Source organism: Penaeus japonicus, unplaced genomic scaffold (assembly GCF_977035675.1).
Source record: "Penaeus japonicus unplaced genomic scaffold, GWHDUDI00000001_assembly GWHDUDI00000020, whole genome shotgun sequence".
Lineage (NCBI taxonomy): Eukaryota > Metazoa > Arthropoda > Malacostraca > Decapoda > Penaeidae > Penaeus > Penaeus japonicus.
Genome location: NW_028234422.1, coordinates 2445927 through 2452621, shown reverse-complemented (window position 1 = coordinate 2452621; position 6695 = coordinate 2445927). Strand labels below are relative to the sequence as shown.

The following is a 6695-nucleotide window of genomic DNA, read 5'->3' as shown; positions in this document are numbered from 1 at the left end:
TCTCAAACATTCTTTTTTCCCGAACATTTTTTCACCCTTTCTCAGACATTCTTTTTTTTCTCATTTAATCATTTAAACATTTTAATCAACATCCTCAAACATCCTTAAACATTTCCCAAACATTTCCATCACCTTTTCTTGCAAATTCCCTCCACATCTCACGCCAGAACCGAGACAACGTCATTGAGAGAAGAAGTAACACGATCTCACCATCAGAAGTTTCATCTCCTTTGGTGTTGAGTTATAAACTTTGAGGTCAAAGGTTATTATTTGAGGTCAGGGGGAGGTTATTATTTATTGTTTTGTTGCCGGGGACATTGTTGAGAAAGTTGTTCAAGGTCTGTATTTGCATTATATTGATTCTGAATGATAAGATTGGGGAGAACGTGAGGATGGGCTTTTTTCTTGTTTTTTGGTTGATATTTTGATATTTTTATATGTATATTTTTATATTTATTCTTAATTTTTATTTTATTTATTATTATTATTGTTTTTTTTTTTTTTTTTTTTTTTTTGTGGGGGGGGGGTGCTTACAATACGTTAAAAATACAAAACAAAGAACAAACAAAATATGTGTTCTCTCTTTTTCCCTTTTATTTTCATTCATTCATTCATTTGAAAAAAAAAATCTTTATTCCCAATTTTTCAACCAAGACTCGTATACTCGATTTGAAAAAAAAAAAAAAAATCCAAAAATATTATCCAAAAATATTTTTCCGACCGGCAAATAAGGTCAGATCTACCATCAGCAGCCGCTCTTCTCGATGTGGGATAAAACATGCTATCCTCTGGAGGTATTTATCAGTGCCAGGTATGTCCCGTTGGCATATTTGGAGTTATGCTGTATGTGAGAGAATGCTGTTTTTTTTTTTTTTTTTTTTTTTTTTGACTTCCCTCTCGTTTGGCTTTCTGGTTGTTTGTGGATTTTTTTTGCTGTTTTTTGTGTGATTTGTTTGTTTGTTTGTATTGTGGGTATACATACATACATATATATATATATATATATATATATATATATATATATATATATATATATATATAGAGAGAGAGAGAGAGAGAGAGAGAGAGAGAGAGAGAGAGAGAGAGAAAGAGAGAGAGAGAGAGAGAGAGATAAATAAATATATTTCTATTTTCTGATAAACATTTTACGAAGGTAATTACAATAAAACACTTCAAATTCCTATCCAAATTCCTAAACACAAACAAAAAAAAGATCGAATTGAAAAAGAAAATCCGTCATTATATATCATAGACGACTGCAAACCTATATAGAATCCACAAGATAGGAAAAACAACAACCTGTCTTAAAGTATAAAAATATCCACGCAAGAAAAAGAAAATGCACCATCTTAACCTAAATGCGAATACCACCACATAAAGAATTAGAATAAAAGACTAATAAATAAAAAAAAAGAAAAAAAAAGACAGTGATACCCAGTCCTTAACAACAATACCAATACCAGAATAAAAAAGATACTTCACATATTACGTAGAAAATCCACCAACACGTCATAAACATCAATAACAATGCCAGAATATAATCAATCTACAAGTCAGAAAGACAATCCACCAACACGTCCTGGACACGAATACCAACCACACGAAAACCGAATCCACAACCGAAATCGCACGAATTATCCCCCCCCCCCACACACACACCGACAACTACCGTCTCTTTCTGTTTCTCTCTCTCTCTCTCTTCTCTTCTCTCCCCCTCCTTTCTCTCTCTCTCTCTCTCTCTTCTCTTCTCTCTCTCTCACTCTTTCGTCCGTTTCTCTCTCTTTTTATCTCTCCCTCCCCCCCCTCTCCCTCTCTCTCCCTCCCTCTCTCTCTCTCACTCTCTCCCTCCTTCATTACGGCGTCGTGGATCACTATTTAAGATAGCATCGATGTCTCTCACGGCGCTAGGAATCCGCGCACCATGACGCGGCGCGGTCTCGCTCGACGGCTTTATAAAGGGCCGAGTTTTTTTTTTTTCTTTTTTTTCTGTTTTTTTTTCTCTCTCTCTGTCTCTGTCTGTTTCTCTCTCTCTCTCTCTCTCTCTTTCTCTAACTATCTCTTTCTCTCTGTCTCTCTCTCTCTTTCTCTCTCCTCCCCCCTCTTTCTCTCTCTCTCTATCTATCTATCCTTCAATCTGTCTCTCTCTCTTTCTCTCTCTCTCTTTCTCTCTTTTCTTCTTTTGGAGATTCTATGGGTTTGACGGTCTCTTTTTTTTTTTTTTTTTTTTTTTTTTTGTCTTTCTTGTGTTTATGTATGGTATAAATAGATATATAGATATACATGCAGATATGTATGTATATATATATATATATATATATATATATATATATATATATATATATATATATATATGTAGAAAGATAGATAGATAGATAGATAGATATACACAGATAGAGATATATGATAATTTAGGCAATTACATGAGCAGTATATATATAATCATAGATTCACCACACTATTCAGTATACCGACTATTATCCACGCATTCCTGACGCAGTGTAATATAAATATCTCAATATCCTACAGATTTCTTCACCCGTTTTTTTTTTTTTTTTTTTTTTTTTTTTTTTTTTTTGCGCCACTGACTTATGAAAATGAATCAGCCAGACCAGTGATAGATTATACCCTAAATAACCATTTTTACAGGACCGGCATTATATTCAAATCTGACAATATTTGCATACAGAATATTTAAACTAAGACTAATTCTACTCTCCGACCGAGATAATGGTTGCAATCAAGACGTGCAATTTGTGTTCTGAATCTATATATAGTGAATCAATTATTTATTCATTAGAGTTGTAGGGTTCTCGCGGGAGTAGCGGGTGCAACTTTTTTCAACATGCTTTGTGGTGGCTTTAATTACTTCTCCGGTCGCTCCCTCTCTCTCTCTCTTTCTTTCTCTCTCTCTATTTCTCCCTTTCTCTCTCTCTATCTATGTATCTATGTATGTATCTATGTATGTATGTATGTATGTATCTATCTATCTATCCATTCATCCATCTGTCTATCTATCTATCTATCTACCTATCTATCTATTTATCTTTTTATCTATCCATCTGTCTATCTATATCTATCTATCTCTTTATCTCTTTATCTATCTATATATATCCCTTCTTCTATACATCTCTCTTTATCTCTCTCTATCTCTCTCTCTATCTATCTCTCTCTATCTCTCTCCCTCCCTTTCTCCCTCCCTCCCTCCCTCCCTCCCTCCTTCCCTCCTTCCCTCCCTCTCTATCTATCTTTCTCCATGCCTCTCCTCTCCATACATTAATTCATATTTTTTTTCTTATTTTCTCCAGAACCGACCAGAAGAACCGCTCGAGCCCGTCATGAGGTCCAACGTCTGTCTGGAAGAAGAGAGGAGGAACTTGCTCTTACAGGGAAGGAAGAGGAGGAGAAACAGCTGTTAAGGAAGAGGAGGAAGAGGGACAGCTTTTGAATTAGGAAGAGGAGGAGGAAGAGGAGGTGAAGGAAGTAAAGAAAAAGATATAAGAAATTATTGGAGGAGGAAAAGAGAGGGAATAATATCTCTCTAGAAGAAAGAAAGAGAGAGAAAACAAAATTTGTTGTGGACGAAAAAGAAAAAAGGAAAATCTTGAAGGAGTTAAAGAGGAGAAAAAAGAAAAGAAAAAAAGACTCTTGTAGAAGAAAAGGAAGATATACAGCCCCCGAAAGATAGAAAGAGAGTAAAAACAGCAGAGTAAGAGGAAGAGAACACCTTTTGAAAAAGAAGACACATCTATTACAAATGGAAAATCAACCCTATCTTGATACAAGAGAAAATTAGATAATAATGCATTCATAAGTTAAGAAAGGATAAAGCAAGAGAGCTGGAAAAAAAACAATAATAGCTTTAATTGCGTGTGCATAATGATATGCAAAGTGTTTGATGATTAAGAAAAATGATGATAATGGTTTAGCCAACAATCAAGGATTTCTTTCTCTCAATTATTTTAGACACGACACACGTGCAGAAAGAGAAAGAGAGAGAGAAAACAAAAACAAAACACAGATGGAGCAAAGACTTCACACATAAAGGAATAAAACAAACAAGAAGAAAAAAATAAAACAATGATAAAAAGAACCCAGAGAATATCAACCCAAAAAGTGATCCACAACCAGAAAGTGATTTATCCAGACACTTAACAGAAAAAAAACAAAGTAAAAAAAAAAAAAAAAAAAACTCCACTGACAATTTTTTTTATCATCATTACTTTTACCTTTTTTCATTTTTATTTAAATCTTAATCTACCGACCAGAGTTGTCAAAATGGTGGCTGTGCAGGTTCTCCTAATGAACTACTTCCTCCTCGGTCTCCACACCGACCACCAGCTCACAAATGACGTCATCTTGCCAGGTAAGAACCCCATTCTTACCAATGACGTCACCAGCACAGGTAGGTGACATACTGTTTTTGCTCGTCTTTTTTTTTCCAGTGATTTTTTGGGTGATTTTTTTGTTGTTTTTATGGTTTTTGCGATTTATTTGTGTGTGGGTTTTTAAGCGGAAGTATTATGAGGTTTGGTGTATATATATATATATATATATATATATATATATATATATATATATATATATATATATATATATATGTAAATATGAAAAAAAGGAAATAATGACGTTTGTTATCAAGTCTGTACCTTCTGTTGAATCGATTATAAATTCGCTAAACTGATTTAATTATCATTAACGGAAACAAAAATCTAAAAAAGAGTACCATACAAACTTACCATAGCCCGAAACAATAACATTATATACATATTTCCCAAGCGCAAAATTCATGTTTTTTTTTGTTTTTGTTTTCTATAAATCGCCAACATAAACAAAATACTAATCAATCGGAAACCAAAGATGAGTTGTTGCTACCGTAGAGTTTAACAAAGTTAAGAGCTTCTAATTCGCCATAGATTTTGAAGGAAGACTTTTGCAATATTGAATGTTATACCGTCATATGCGTTATGAAATATTGAAAGACGTTATTAAAAGTGAAGAAACGAAGTTGAACAACCGAAGCAAACGAAAAGTGTTACTCTCTCGCCAAGGAAAAAAGCCTCAGATGAAAGAGGGTGAGAAAGAGGGATAGGTGGAGAGAGAGAGAGAGAGAGAGAGAGAGAGAGAGAGAGAGAGAGAGAGAGAGAGAGAGAGAGAGAGAGAGAGAGAGAAAAGGAGGGAGAGAGAGAAGAGAGAGAGAAATGGAAGAGAAAGAGAGAGAGAGAAAAATGGACGAAAGAGAGAGACGGACGAAAGACAGAGAGAGAGAGAGAGAGAGAGAGAGAGAGAGAGATAAAGAGAGAGAGAAATGGACGAAAGAGAGAGAGAGACGGACGAGAGAGAGAGAGAGAGAAAGAGAGAGAGAAAGAGAGAGAATAAAGATAGATAGACACAGATAGAAAGACAGATAAAGAAAGAAAGAAAGAAAAAAAAAACAGACGAGAGGGAGAGAAAGAGACAGAGGAAGAAAGACAAAGAGAGAAAGAGACAGACATAGAGACAACGTGAGAAAGAGAATGAGACAGAGAGTCATAGAGAGAAAGAAGAAAACAGACATAGAGACAGAGAGAGAAAGAAGAACACAGAGAGCAAGAAAGAGAGAAAGAGAAAGAGAGAGCAAAACCCACGTGCCCCCAAGCTCAGCAAATACGGTCGGAGTCAGCGTCAGTTCTGGACGTCAGCAGCGTCAGCCACGGCGCCGAGGTGCTTGGGCGGTTTCCTCCGAATGTCCCTCTTAAGTCACTCTCGCTAGGTCGTAGCAGCGAGACTAGCGAGAGGTGCTACGCTGCTAGTATTAGCGCTAGTAAACATGAGCGGTGGAAGGCGCATCGGGGTGGCTGATGGCTGGTGGCTTATTTTTGTTTGTTTTGTCTTGTTTGTTTGGTCTTTGTTGGTTTGTTTGTTTTGTGTTTTTGTTTTGTTAGTTTTTATTCATTTGGTTATTCATTTGTTTATTGATCTGCTTGTTTGTTTGTTTGTTTGTTTGTTTGTTTAATTATTCATTAATTGGGTTACTGGGGATTATTTTTATAACAATAATGATGATAAGGGGCTGGTGGAGGCGTAAGGGTAGGAGTGGGGGAGGGGGGAAGGAGGGGGGAGGTCTAGATGGAAGGGGGGTATAAAAATATTTATATATAACATGGGAGGATAAAAAAAATATCTATATATTACATGGCTGTCGTATATTTTACCAAAGGTAGATGACAAGCTGATAAAATAACTAACTTATATAACAATTAGATACGACTTATCTAGTATCGGAAAGTGAGAGAGAGAGAGGAAGAGTTGAGGAAGGAGAAGGGAGGGGGGAAGGGGGAGAGGAGAGGGGGTGTCTCAGGAACAATCCCCCCCCCAAAAAAAAAAATAATAATAATAAATAGATAAAAAGAGCCTACAATTGTAAGAATCCAATATGAATGAATAAATCATTAGACGAAAGATCTCAAACTCTTGCAAATAATATTCCTTCCAAAGATAGAATTCAAATGTATTTTTATATCATCTAGATCTTAATTTATAAATTCATGTAAACCCTCGTATTATCTAAAGAACAGAATTATATTGATTCGACGTTTTAACATGTCATGCATTATCTAACAGTGGCAATGCATGTTCCCTGATAACCATTATTCCCTTGTTGATCATAATTTGCAAGAACGAAACCGTCCCAGTTGCACATTTATTATCATGATTGA

The 6695-nt window shown here is 35.4% G+C and overlaps 1 long non-coding RNA gene across 2 annotated transcripts in view; it reads left to right on the top strand.

The window, feature by feature from the left end:
• The window catches only part of LOC147469606 (uncharacterized), a 144473-nt gene extending 140935 nt beyond the window's left edge, over nt 1-3538 (top strand). For both annotated transcript variants that reach the window (XR_015191954.1, XR_015191953.1), the window contains exon 2: nt 3306-3538. This is a non-coding gene — a long non-coding RNA (uncharacterized LOC147469606). The remainder of the gene's footprint in view (nt 1-3305) is intronic.
• Nucleotides 3539-6695: the final 3157 nt, after the last annotated feature.